Source organism: Rhinopithecus bieti, unplaced genomic scaffold, assembly GCF_001698545.2.
Source record: "Rhinopithecus bieti isolate Rb0 unplaced genomic scaffold, ASM169854v2 scaffold_76561, whole genome shotgun sequence".
NCBI lineage: Eukaryota > Metazoa > Chordata > Mammalia > Primates > Cercopithecidae > Rhinopithecus > Rhinopithecus bieti.
The window spans coordinates 750342-764852 of NW_016828394.1; the positions used below are offsets into that span (position 1 = coordinate 750342).

At 38.5% G+C, this 14511-nt stretch overlaps 1 long non-coding RNA gene across 1 annotated transcript in view; it reads right to left on the reverse strand.

Moving 5' to 3' along the window:
• LOC108523761 (uncharacterized) overlaps positions 1 to 13809 on the reverse strand; it is a 31659-nt gene extending 17850 nt beyond the window's left edge. Inside the window, exon 1 of the long non-coding RNA XR_001883888.1 lies at positions 13716 to 13809. This is a non-coding gene — a long non-coding RNA (uncharacterized LOC108523761). The remainder of the gene's footprint in view (positions 1 to 13715) is intronic.
• Positions 13810 to 14511: the final 702 nt, after the last annotated feature.

Genomic DNA, 14511 nt, shown 5'->3' on the forward strand with positions numbered 1-14511 from the left:
GAGAGATCACACAAACATTCCTTAACATTAGTCTGTGGCTTTGTTAGATAGAATTGAAAGAGCTCTGTGTCCATTCCAGTTCCCAGTCATACCCAAAATCATCTGTCATTCACATGACTGTAGATTTTTTTTTTTTTTTCAAAATTAGACTCTTAGTCTTCTGGGGGGGTTTCTCGTTTTGTTTTGTTAATCACATATACAAAACAGTCTCCGAGAAGTCTGTGCTATGCGTTGAAAACAAAGGATACTTAAGTCAGGGGGTTGTCTTCCAAATCCTATAGATAAGAAGGTAATATGTGCTAGTTTAAGTGCAAACATTACATACACATACATATATATGTACATAAACAAATAAACAAGTTGGAAAAATATCTGCCCCTTTTATCTATCATTAATCAATGGATCAGGAAATATTGCCTGAGAAGCTATCCTTTTGGGGAAGTCTACACTATATGTGGAAAATAAAGATGTTTAAGTCAGGTCACTGTCTTCTAAAAACCTATAGACGAAGAGATTTTTCATTGAAATACATACATACATACATAAAAATAAATATTGCATGTTCTCACTCATAAGTGAGAGCTGAAAAAAATTGATCTCATTGAGTTGGAGAGTAAAATGATGGTTACCAGAGACTGGGAAGAGTAGTGAGTGTGGGGGGGATTGAGGAGGGGTAAATACCCAGTTAATGGGTATAAAAATACAGTCAGGGAGAAAGAATAAGATCTAGTGTTCAGTGGCACAACGGGGCAACTATAGTTAATAATTTATGGTACATTTCAAAATAACTAGAAGAGTGAAACTGGAATGTTTTTAACAATATTTATGCTCTATTTCAAAATAACTAGAAGAGTGGAATTGAAATGTTCCTATCACAAAAACATGATAAATGTTTACGGTGATGGACACCCCAATTATCCTGATTTGATCATTACACATTGTATACTTGTATCGAAATATCACATGCACCCCATAAACATGTACAACTATTATGTATTCATAACAATTAAAAATAAAAAAAATTAAAAGAATTAAGTAAAAAAAAACCCACACAGACATACATAAAAAAACAAACAAATTACCAGGTTGGAAAAAAATACCAAAGATGACAAAAGATATGCATTGAGCAAGTATTTTCAAAGTACTTGTTTACTAGGCATGTTCTAGTGACAACAGAGAGTTTTTATTTTAGAGAGAGAGACAAATAATAAACAAGTAAATATATAATTTCAGGTAACAGAAAATTCTATAAAGAAAGAATAAAGTAGGATAAAAATGAATTATGAGAGAAGTGTGATATTTATATAGAGTGTGGTCAGGAAAGCCCCCTCTGAAAAGGTGATATGCGATATTAGGCCATGAGAAAATGTGTGTGGGAAGTAGTCGTGTGTCCAGATCATGCAGGACCCTGAAGATGACAGTAAGGGCTCTTCATTCTGTTATTTTCAGTAAGATGGGAAAGAATTTGGGGGGTTAAAGGTGAGGACTGGCGTGACTTAAAGTGTGTTTTAATAGGATCACTGTGATTTCTGTGCTAAAAGCAGACTGCAAGGGACAGAAGCTAAAGCAGGAGGTGAGTTAGAATGTTCCTGCAATATCCAGGTGACAGCTGTTGATAACTTTGCCTGGGCTGGCAGTAGAGGTGACAAGAGGTGGCTGAATGAATATTTTGAGGATAGAATTAACAGAAATTGCTTATTGGTTAGAAGTGAGGTGTGAGAGGAAGAGAGGAGTCAAGGATAATACCAAGGTTTCTGTCTGAGCAATTGGAAAACTTGGTAGTTGAAATAAGGAAGACCGTATGAGGATCTGGATTGCATGGAGGTAGAGATGAAGTGAGGGGTGGTGAATGTCAGGAGCTCAGTTTTGGCACATTGAGTTTGACATACCTATTAGACTTCCAAGTGGAAATGTTAAGTATGCAATTGAATAAACAGGTCTTGAGCTCCAGGGAGAGGTATCAAAATGGGGATACAAATTTGGGTGTATTTAAAACCTTTATACAACCTAGGAAGTGTATACAAAGAAAAAAGAAAAAGGTGTATATAAAGAAAAAAAGGACTGAACTAAGAGTGGCCCCAAAATTTAGAAGTCAGAGAATCAGAAAGACTCTACAAAAGAGATGGAGAAGGAGTGGTCTGAAAGAGAAAAAGAAAACTTGGCACATATGGTGCCCTGGAATTCAAGAGAAGAAATCGTCTCAAGGAGGAGGAATTTATCAACCATGTCAAAAGCTATTGCTTGTGCAAATAAGGACTGAGAAATGAATTAAAAGCTAATTAAAGTAAAAAAAAAGAGGTAGAAGCATATCGCTAAAAAGTGAATAGAGAAGATTAAATAGAATGTCTAAAAATAAAACAAGAAAAAACCCAAAAAACTGATTTACTACAAAATACGGTGGGATAAAAGAGAAAAAAGCTAAAGAAGATATAGGACTTTCTTAAATAAAATATAGGACATATTTAAAACCCAAGCATATTAGTAATTATATTAAATATAAATTGCTAAGTACTCCAATTAAAAGGCAGAGATTGATAGACTAAATAAAAGTAGCAAAATTCATACATATGCTGTGTACAAGAAAAAAACATTTTAAATATAATGACATAGGTTACAAGTAAAAGGATGAAAAGGTATACCATAAAATACTGTTATATAAGAAAACTGAAGTGAGTATATTCACATCAGATAAAGTAGACCTTGTAACAAAGAGCATTGCCAGAGGAAAATAAAAGGACATTTCATAATGATAAGGTTAACTTGTTAAGATAATATTATAACCACAATGCAAAACCATATGTTCCCACTGAAATGATAAAAATTTAAAAGACTGACAACATCAAATATTTTTAAGAATGTAAAACAACTAGTATTCTCATATATTGCTGATAGGAGTATAAAATGGTATAGCCAGTTTAGAAATCAGTTTGTTAGTTTTTCATAGTTAAACTTACATCTACTTATGACCCAGCAATTTATTCATAGGTATAGAGTCAAGAGAAATGAAAACATATGCTTTTAAAAGATGTGTACAAGAATGTTTCTAGCAGCTTTGCTCTTAATAGCCCCGACTCGAGACAACCCAGATTTCCAGACAGGAGAATGGAAAAAAAGATGATATAACTATAAAATGGAGTACTACTCAGCAATTCAAAGGAATGAATCACTGTTATGCACAGCAACATGAATGACTCTCCAAACTATTTTTTTTAGCAAAAGAATTCAGATACCAAAAAAAAAAAAAAAAAAAAAATGTGGTTTTTGCAATTACTTTTAATGTAAACTTTTAAACCATAATTATGAAGTCCTGGAACAAGCAAAGCTAATCTACAATGATAACTCAGAAGAGTATGTGCTTCTGGAGTAGTGGGTTGGTGGCAGGGTTTAACTGGGATGAAGCACAAGGCTGCTTTCTGAGATGATGGAAGTGTTCTTTAGTTCTATAGGGGCATGGTTACTTCACTACAGTTCATCTCACTGTATGATTATTATAACTCAACAAAATTGTTTATATAAAAGGAAAAAGTTTAGAAATAAAATAATATTTTAAAAGTAAAAAGATAGAGACCTATAATATTTGCCACTTACGCACAAAGCCAAAAAAACTCTTATATTTCTATTGATACAAATATGCATATGTGTAGAATTAAGAGCAGCATTTTTACATTAAAAGAATCTGACTCAGCACTAATTATAACTAACAATAGCATTTTCTCACTTACATTTCACAACACTCTTTTATGTAGTTGTTTGGTTTACTAACTCCATTTCACACATGAAACAACTGAATATGAGAGAGTAAAATGACTTGGCCAAGGTGATATCATTGTTGAGCAGTAGAGTTAGAACTTGACTGCATGTTTGTATTACTCCAGAGTTGGTGTCTTTAACCACCACGTTGTACTTCTTTTCTACAGGGGACACAGGCACTCTCTAAGAGGTCCCCTGAGTCTCTGCAAGATCTCGGACAATCTCGCCAGGTACTCTCTCTGTCTCCAATCATGCTGTCTTCTGGGGCTTCCAGATTCTATCTTACCCCCTTGTACCTGGTTCTAAGCTCCTACCTAGCTCCTTCAGACCGATGCTTCATTTAGAGTCACTGCTTGGCTTTTGTCTTTGGTTTTATGCCTACGTACTATCTTTTGTCTTTGGTTTTATGCCTATGTACTGCACTACTCACTAAAACAAAACTTGAATGTGTTGGATCTTAGGAAAACCAGTCCTTATCAATCAGAGTTTTAAAAGTCTGACTTGCAGATTCTGATAATTCAACTACTTTATGTTTTCCAAAATTCAAAATTTCTGAAGGCTAAGGCTAGATCTGGCAAGAAAGCAAGAGAAATAAGTAATAGGTTAGAATGTAAAACAAACAACCTTTCAGCAAGCTATGCCTTTTAACCCTGGAAAATACTCTCGTGCCTTAGAGAACACAGGTCAATGTATCGGTCTTCTACTTTATTAAATTATTAGTATTAAAAAATAACTCTGAGCAAGCAACAAAACACAGCACAGTGCTTTCTACAAATAAAATTTAATTTGCTATCTCAAGAGCTGCTGGCTTTTATCGCCATAGATTGGAACATGGTATTTTCAAGGATAAAGTTTTTTTTTACTTCTTTTTATCTAGTTTGGAGGAAACATGGCTAACATTAGTTCCAAATATTTTATTTCAAACATAAAGCACAGAACCAATACTAATAAACAACAGGCTCTTATGCCAACATTGGTGCATGTTTTTGTTATTGCATTATATTCCATGAGAGTTATTACGCATAATTAAATAGAAAAAAAAAACTTGAACTTGGAATTATAAAACCGTCACCACAAACCAATGATTCCACTTGATGTGTATTAAGTCATTAAATTTATTATTAAAAAAGGAGAGGAAAAAATCTTTTCCTTGTAAATCATTAAAAATGCATGAGAGTCGAAAGCAAAGCAAACAGCCCACACGTTTGCTTAGGGAACTACTGCTGAAGAAGGCACTGCAATTCAGAACAGAAAATAAGGTTTCATTGAAATCAGAATGCCCTGTTATCAAAATGACTACCACGTGGGCTGTTGGGAAAAAAAGATTTATAAATTCTAAGAATACAAATGTTGGTCCTGGCATCCTGTAATAAAAAAATAATGCTTGGAGGGTGGCTGTGGTCTAAGGGAACCTCATGATTGAACAATTCAAAGGATGGGCTGCCATGGGATCTGTGAATGACAAGAAGATCCAGAAAAACACATGCTGAGTTAGGACCTGGCTTCTGGACAAGGGTCAAGATGCACCACCTTCACACCAATAGCAGAAACAATGGCTTTACAGCCAGTTATTTAGTATCAGTCTATTTATTCTAGAGGATCACCAGACTCATGTCACAATTCAGTCTATGTCAGCACTACATATCTTCTCTGAAAAGCTTTTGTTTAATGTACTATGACCATGAGGCATTAATAAAATGGGCAGAAGTAGAGAGAAAGGAACCAGGTGGCATATGTGTCAATCAGCATTCTTTCCATTGCTAGGAAGATGTTCATTCAAACTGGCTCCAGTAGAAGCATATCTTTACCGAAAGGAAAGTCTAAGACAGTCCAAGACTGGTGTATTAGTCCTACTGCTATGAAGAAATACTTGAGACTGGGTACTTTATAAAGAAAAAGAGGTTTAATGAAATCACAGTTCCACATGGCTGGGGGTGCCTCACAATCACGTGGAAGGCAAAGGAGGAACAAAGGCATGTCTTACATGGCAGCAGGCAAGAAAGCATGTGCAAGGGAACTGCCCTTTATAAAACAATCAGATCTCATGAGACTTATTCACTATCACAAGAACAGCATGGGGAAACCCACCCCCATGATTCAATTATCTCCCACCAAGTCCCTCCCACAATATGTGGGGATAACAGGAGCTACAATTCAAGATGAGATTTGAGTAAGGACACAGCCAAACCATATAATTCCACCCTTGGCTCCTCCCAAATCTCATGTCCTCAAACTTTAAAACCAATCACTTCTTCCTAACAATCCTATAAAGTCTTAATTCATTTCAGCATTAACTCAAAAGTCCACAGTCCAAAGTCTTGTCTGAGACAAGGCAAGTCCCTTGTGCCTATGAACCTGTAAAATCAAAAGCAAGTTATTTCCTAGATACAACAAGAGTACAGGCATTGGGTAAATACATCCATTCCAAATGAGAGAAACTGGCCAAAACAGAGGTGCTACAGGCCCCATGCAAGTCCAAAATTCAGCAGGGCAGTCAAATCTTAAAGCTCTGAAAAGTTCTCCTTTGACTCTATGTCTCACATCCAGGTCACTCTGATGCAAGAAGTGAGTTTCCATGGTCTTGAGCATCTCTGGGCCTGTGGCTTTGCAGGGTATGGTCTTCCTCCTGGCTTACTTTCATGGACTGGCGTTGAGTATTTTTGGCTTTTCCAGGTGCAAGCTGTTGGTAGAGCTACCATTCTGGGGTCTGGAGGATGGTGGTCCTCTTCTCACAGCTCCACTAGGCAGTGCCCCAGTGGGGACTCTCTGTGGGGACTCCAACCTCACATTTCCCTTTCATACAGACCTAGGAGAGGTTCTCCGTGAGAGTTCTGTCCCTGCTGCACACCTCTGTCTGGACATCTAAGTGTTTCCATACATCCTCTGAAATCTAGGCAGAGGTTCCCAAACCTCAATTATTGCCATCTGCGCACCCACAGGCCCAACACTACGTGTAAGCTGCCAAGGCTTGGGACTTGCACCCTCTGAAGCAGTGGCCTGAGCTTTATGTTACCCCCTTTTAGTCATGGCTGGAGCTGAAGCAGCTGGGACACAGGTTACCATATCCTGAGGCTACATAGAGCAGGGGAGCCCTGGGCCAGGCTCACAAAACCATTTTTTTCCTCCTAGTCCTCTGGGCCTGTAATGGGAGGGGCTGCCATGAAGACCTCTGACATGCCCTGGAGACATTTTCCCCATTGTCATTGTCTTGGCGATTAACAATTGGTTCCTTGTAACTTATGTGAATTTCCGCAGCTGGCTTGAATTTCTACTTGGAAAATGTTTTGTTTTGTTTTGTTTGTTTGTTTTTTCTATCACACTGTCAGGCTGCAAATTTTCCAAACTTTTATGTTCTGCTTCCTTTTTAAACATAAGTTCCAATTCCAAACCATATTTTCATTAATGAATAAAACTGAATGCTTTTAAGAGCACCTAAGTTACATCTTGAACACCTTGCTGCTTAGAAATTTCCTCTGCCAGATACCCTGAATCATTTCTCTCAAGTTCAAATAAGTTCCTCATCTCCATCTGAGACAACCTCAGCCTGGACTCTATTGTCCATATCACTATTAGCATTTTTGTCAAAACCATGCAACAAGTCTCTAAGAAGTTCCAAACTTTCCCACATTTTTCTATCTTCTTCTGGGCACTGCAAATTGTTCCAGCCTCTGCCTGTTACCCAGTTCCAAAGTTGCTTCTACATTTTCAGGTATCTTAATAGTAGTACCCCACTCTCCAGGTACCAATTTACTGTGTTAGTCTATCTTCATACTGCTATGAAGAAATACCTGAGACTGGATAATTTATAAAGAAAAAGAGGCTTAATGTACTCATAGTTCCATATGGCTGGGGAGGCCTCACAATCATGGTAGAAGACAAAGGAGGAGGAAAGGCATTTCTTACATGGTGGCAAGCAGGAGAGCATGTACAGGGGAACTGCCCTTTATAAAACCGTCAGATCTCGTGAGACTTATTCACTATCCTGAGAAGAGCATGGGAAAAACCCCCCAAATATTCAATTACCTACCACCGGGTCCCTCCCATGACACATGGGGATTATGGGAGCTATAATTCAAGTGAGATTTGGGTGGGGACACAGTCAAACCATATCAACTGGAGACCAAGTTCACTTAGGCCACTTAGAAAACTCTATCGGAAGATGGGGCAGGGAGTCTCCCCTCTCTTTCTGCTTCACGTAGAGTCACATGTAGGCCTTTTAGAAGAAGGGGCTATATGTGAATAGAGTACATTTCTATTAGTCATCTATTTTTCTGGTGCTCACTGAACATCTGTTTTTTTAATCCATGCCAGTTCTTTCTGATTGACTGATGGCTTTGCTGCTCCTTTCTAATTTAGGTTATTTGTAGCATTGGTTTGTCATGGCCCAACACTGGCCCCAACTTTACAACTTTACCTCCCATGTAATTGACTTTGCCTTTCCCCTTTAGTTTTTGTTTGTTTGTTTTTTGGAACAAGTTGTCCTGGTTTGGAACAAGGATTTATTCCTGGCCCTATCGGTAATAGCCAGAAGAATTGGTCAACTTCCCAATCACCAGGGATCAGAATGAAAACAGATTCTCTGAGAAAGGGATGAGGACACGGCAAGCAAATTGACTGGAATATCCACAATCATGTCAGGCTCTACGAACAGCCCTAAAATTATCAGAAATTGAACTTGCAGAAAGTATATCCTATCTCAGGGTTGAAGACATATATTACTTAAATAATTACTGTAGTTCTTCAATTCTAAAATGAATATATTTTCACATTTTAACATTTTTCAAATTGAGACATAAGATTGCAATCAACCTGTACATTTAACGCAGTGTTTTCCCCCTCCACATAATAGCTGCTATTAAATTGATGATGCATCTTAAGTTAAAGTTTCTCTAAAAATTAAGGAAACATGGAAAGCATAATTCTACTGGCTCAGTTTTGTCAAAAGTGAGAAATTAAATCTTTTTATATAAAATTACTGTTAAGCACTATCTTCCTAATTGTTCTGTTTTTGTCTCACTTTCATGAGGAAGATGACAATTTCATCGTTTCTTCAGGTAATTCCCCAATCTCATCGTGTTACTCTGTCCTCTGATATCATGCCTAAATCATGTCTCCCTGGATTAACTCATTATTCCAATTAAAGTCCTTGATATATGTCAAAGACATGCCCTTATTTGTGAGAAAGCCATAAAAATGTGTTACTTTAATTCCCTCTATAAATCAGTTTTTCTACTCCATTCCCTTAATTATGTGCCAGTTTTCTCTGGAATCACTCCAATGTCTAGGATTTTTTTTTCCTTAACCCAGAATGTTTCCAAAATAAAAGCGTGGGATACCAATATGGTCTGACAAACCTGCCCTTCCTCTTTAGTGATACCCTTTACACCCATTTCCAGTGACTCCTTTCTTTTTGTCAAATGATTTAAAAAAGAACTAAGCTATCTCTAGATTCATCCCGCATGCTTATTTGTGGGGGCATCTGTTCATCAGTGAAGACTATCCAATTTGAATTATTTTCTATAGATAGCTAATTTTTCACTTTTTTTCCTCCTATGGAATCTCTTATTATTTTTTTTAACTCTGGAGTTATTTATTTAGTCTGGTAGGTAGCACCAGGTGCTGTGGACTGGCATCATCAAGGAGTGGAATGGTATAACAAGAAGACCATCCTACCCCAATAGAGGTTTTTGGTTTTGTTTTTTGTTTTGAGATAGGGTCTTGGTCTGTCATCCAGGCTGGAGTGCAGTAGTGCAATCTCAGCTCAGTGTAAACTCTGCTTCCTAGGCTCAAGCAATTCTCTTGGCTCAGCCTCCTGCGTAGCTGGGATTACAGGTGCACACCATCAAGCCTGGCTAATTTTCTTTCTTTTTTTTTTTTTTTAAGAGATGGTGTTTCACCATGTGGGCCAGGCTGGTCTCAAATTCCTGGCCTCAAGTGATCCTCCCACCTCAGCCTCCCAAAGTGCTGGGATTACAGGCATTAGCCACCATGCCTCACCCCATATCCCAGTAGAGTTTTAGTTCAGGTTGTGATACTGACACACTATTTGGCTTTAAAGAGGCATTTAATGTCTCTGGGCCTAGCAAGCAGTTAGGAAGACAGAACTGGGTGATTCCTAAAACTTCTTCAGTTCTAACATTCCACAGTATCATTTCTTAATGGTCTGGTTAATATCTTTTCTGAGTTCTCATAGGCTTAAAATCAAACAAAGTCCTGGACCAACATCTGTAGTATCTTGCCAAGCCTACATTCACTACGCATATTCTCCATATGTCAGGAGATGACCATCCAGGCTCTTTCAAAGTCCATTACCTACCAAATGTACATGTGTGTTCATGCACACACATGCATGCACACACACTTAGCTTTGAAAGTGAGCATTTATGAAATCCAGTCCCACAGAAGTTCAGCTCTCATCTTTTCTTCCTGCTGGATATGCAAGATAAAAGAAATGGTGTCCTTGTCCTTCACTCTGATAAGAAGGTGGCACACTGCCTTCCCCTCTGATAATCTAAAGAAGAAACTATTTATCTGGAATGACTTATGCTATTTTCTAATATTCTGATTATAAAAACAGGTGAATATACCACAAAGTTACCTTAATAGACTGTGGCCTGCCCTTTGCAATCTTTTTTGTGTATTTTTGGTTTAAGATATCCCTCCTTCATGCCCAGTCCCCTTGATAGGAACCAGCCATGCCTGGACTGAATAATCACCATTATACGACTTCTCTCTAGTTTTGCAGTTTAGAATTCCATTTGTTTGGCTTCTGGGTTCATCTCAGATCACAATTCTGCTGGCTAAATGAAGAAGTAACTACCCAAAATCACATAGGCATGTATCAGCGCCTTTAATCTCCTAGGAGGCATATTGCCCTGACCTGCTGATTCGTACAGTATGTGTTACGTTCAAATTACTGAAGAATTCCCTTACCAGCCTTTTGTCAATAGTTATTTTTGCAAGGTCTTCATTACTTTCTAATTGACTAAATTCATTTTCTTCATTTCTTTCATTAAAGATAGGCTTAGAAGTGGCATCAATTATGTAGCTTTTCTAATGGCTTTCTTCTTTCAGGCTTGTCCTCATTTCTAGACAGGTGTGTATTCTACCCTTAGCTTATCTCTCTCTCTCTCTCTCTATCTATCTATCTACCTACCTACCTACCTACCATCTAGCCATCTATCTATCATCTGTCTTTTTGGATTTAATTGAGATTTTGAAAAGTCGCCAGTAACTAGATGTCTAGCTTTATAAACTTAGGTATGAATAACATTCCTCCTAGTAAGATCTCCCCCTTGTCTTAGTGCAATATGCATGGAACTGCATGGCTGGACTAGGAAGAACCCAGCCTCTTTATTTCCTGACCATCATTTTCCCCTGATCTGGGCTTCTAAGATCAAGTCATCCTTGGTCTTTTTTGCATAGAGGATCCAAAAGTTTGACGTACCTTCCTGAGGCTAGAAGGCCCTACTACTATATAAAGTTCATTGTCCCAGAATAAACTACATCCCACCGGGCTCTGGGTGCTGCATTCCTTGCCAATGCAAGTTCCTATTGAAGATTCAACAGGTCTTTCTTCAATGCTACATTCAATTTGCTTCACAGCAAAAGTGCCCTGAATGCCCAAATTATAGTTGGGGTATGTGTGCTTGTGTATGTGTGTTTTAATTCACTGAAAAAGTTGCTTCCCAAGGTTCAATGTTGTACCTGGAAGATCTGAATCTGAGCACGTTCTGGGGTCTTCTGTTCCCTGGGCCCAGAAAATCCATTCCCTTCATCATTTTAATGGAGGGTTGAAGTCCTAGATCTGTGTCTTTCCAAATTATATAAATAACTCTCAGTCATTCATTTTAGGAGCCTTGAAACCTCCCTTCACCAATGAGTCGCTAAAAGGCACCCAGACCACTTTACTAGATGGAGACAGCCTAGAATTATAGAGAAAAGGAGCGGTTCCATCATGACTCTCTTAGAAGGTCTTCAGGCTCCAAGGCAAATGTTCTTCCCACTCCATTGGACTTGCTTAGCAATAGTTTTTCTGGCCAGACACCTCACTGCACACTCTAAATATTCTTAAACATTAAAGCATTTTGCTAGTGGCTTCTTTTAGCATTTCCTTCTGAGACACTATCCACACCTGGTTGACAATTTTAACCGTCTGTCTGGCTGGCCAACTTGGCTCAACAAACCACAGTAAGGGTGTGGGTGTTTTCACTGAATAAACTGCTTTTGCTGTTTTACTGGCTTGAGCAGTCAAGCAAATTAAAAGAGGTTGCATGTGCTTTTAAAAAATTAAACCATTTTTGGCACTTCGATCAGTGTTTTGTTGAAATCTAACTGATTTTTACTTGAGTTTCACACAAGTTGAGGTTTAAACTTGCTTTCATCTATAGACCCCCCCTTTCTATGAATAACCCATAGAGCCAGTCAACCCAGTATCACCGTTCAGCTTGTCAATTTTGCCGTCTGCTACTTGGGCATAAAATCTAATGGTCCCCATTCATTGCTTAAGATCAAGATCTTTGAATATGGTGACACGTTGAGGGGGTCTTTAGCCTGGTTTTGCCCTGCACTAGCTACATGACCTTGGGCAAATTACTTCCCTTTCTTTGTGCTCCAACCATCGAATGTGAAATGGGTTATTACTTTATCTGTGATAAGTGCTCTTGTGGGTACAAAGATTATCAAAATAAGATCCCATGATCAATTAATTTATATTCTAAATGGAAGAAGAAGACAAAGACACAAATAAGTACGTTAAGTAGTGAGTTCATGAGAGATCTACGAAGGGCCATGGGGCATTAAAGAAGGAGAGATTACTTCTCTAGGGAAAAAGGTTATCAGGAGGCCTCCTTGAAGAAGGTGATATTTAATGAAGAGTTTGGTTCAACAGGCAGAAGTAAAAATAAGAAGAAATCAGCAATAGCAATAGAAGTTAACACTTTTAGAATGTCTCCTGCAAGTCAGACCCTATGCTGAGCAGGTGACTTGTGACGTCACTCAATCCTTCCCACTGCCCCATGACTGAGGTATCATTAGCATATTTTATTTACAAGGCTGAGGAAGGTTCAGTAACTTGCTGAAGAACACACATCTCGTAAGGTTGTGCCTAGATTTCAATCCAGAGCTTGTGTTCCTAACCACTGGGGATGTACTGCTTCCAAATAGTTGGAAAGAGGGTGACAGCAGAACCAGTAGGAAGAGTTTATACACATGCAAAAGAAGGCTGCGGGACATGGATGCAGCTGGAAACCATCATTCTCAGCAAACTATCGCAAGAACAGACTTATTTCCTTGTTTTATAAAGAATCAGAAACCATAATCACGGCATGTCTCTACTCGATAGGTCGGGAATCTAGAACATATTAGAACAGCCTTCTGGAAACTGGGAAGGGGAATACAATCGACGCCACACCGGTAATTCGCGACCTCAGTTTCTACTGAGGGGGGAGGGGGAGATGCATTCTGCGAGTAGTAGGGATACCTGAGCTGTAAATGACGAGGATTGCATGGGTGTTGTCATGACGACCAAACGAAATTAAGGCACAAGTGAACCATGAGATCTTTCTATCGTTTTACACTTATGTAACAAACCTGCACGGTTATGCACGCATCCATACCGCTAGAACTTTTAAACCCGTAGTTATAATTAATAAAAAGAACATAGAATATATCTGTATATAGGGATGCGATGTTACATGTATGTAAGGTTAGGTCAATGGCGTCTAATCTACATGCTTCTCTTTACACTTCCTAAAAATATATTCATGAGATTACATGCACCTTTTAATTCTTCTAAACATGATTCTCTTTTAAATGGCCATGTTGGATTTTGAGGAGTGAATACCAATTTTGTCAATTTGCTATTTTAGAAATTTTAAATAATAAAATCAGAATCCATGTTGATGACAAACTGAAAAAAAAAAAAAAGAGGGCTGCAACAGTGTTCAAGACAACTGGGTACTTACGTTTGGCTGCAGGAATGCATGAGAGAAGAGCAGGAGTAGGAGGTAAGGATGAGAACATAAGCTGAAGTCCCCATAGGGAGAGATGGCCTTTAGGAGCCCTGCAATCAGAGTAAGTCACACAGTCAGAGATGTGCTTCAGGAAGATGGATTTGGAAAGGAAGGTCACTAAGGCTGAACTGAACGGACTTTGGACTGGTTGGATTCAGGGAGATGAAGGTGAGGCATGATTGCCAAGTTTCCATCAGGAGATAATGTGGAGGAAAGCATGTTAATAATTAGTAAGTGCCAATCAGATGTAAGATTTCTCTTTTTACTCATGCTCAAGTTGTGTAAGAGTAGGGGCTCACCATGCTTTTCTCTCACTAAAGAATATTCAGATTCCCCCAGATACTCTCCCTCATGGAACGGGGTGGCAGCAAGGACACCTTCTAATGTCCTTTCTAAAATCATATGTCCATGCAGTCTCCTAAGCCACAAGCACAACAAACATAATGATAACTGAGTTCTTCATCCCCTGACATCCCTGTCAAGAAGAGGGTTACAGGTAAAACAGAAAGGCACAGGACTAGGGGCCAGTTTGAAACACATCCAAGTCACTTTCAATTTACATTATTTTGGACCAAGTCACTGATCTCTGTGCACCAAATTATCTCATTAAATCCTCTTAACCACTCCAGGAGGCATAGTTAATCCCATTTTGCAGGTGCAATAAACTGAAGCTCAAAAAAATTAAGTAAATTACCCAGTGGAAGGGCTGGGGTATGAACTCACATCTGTCATGCTCAAAAGACTGGTG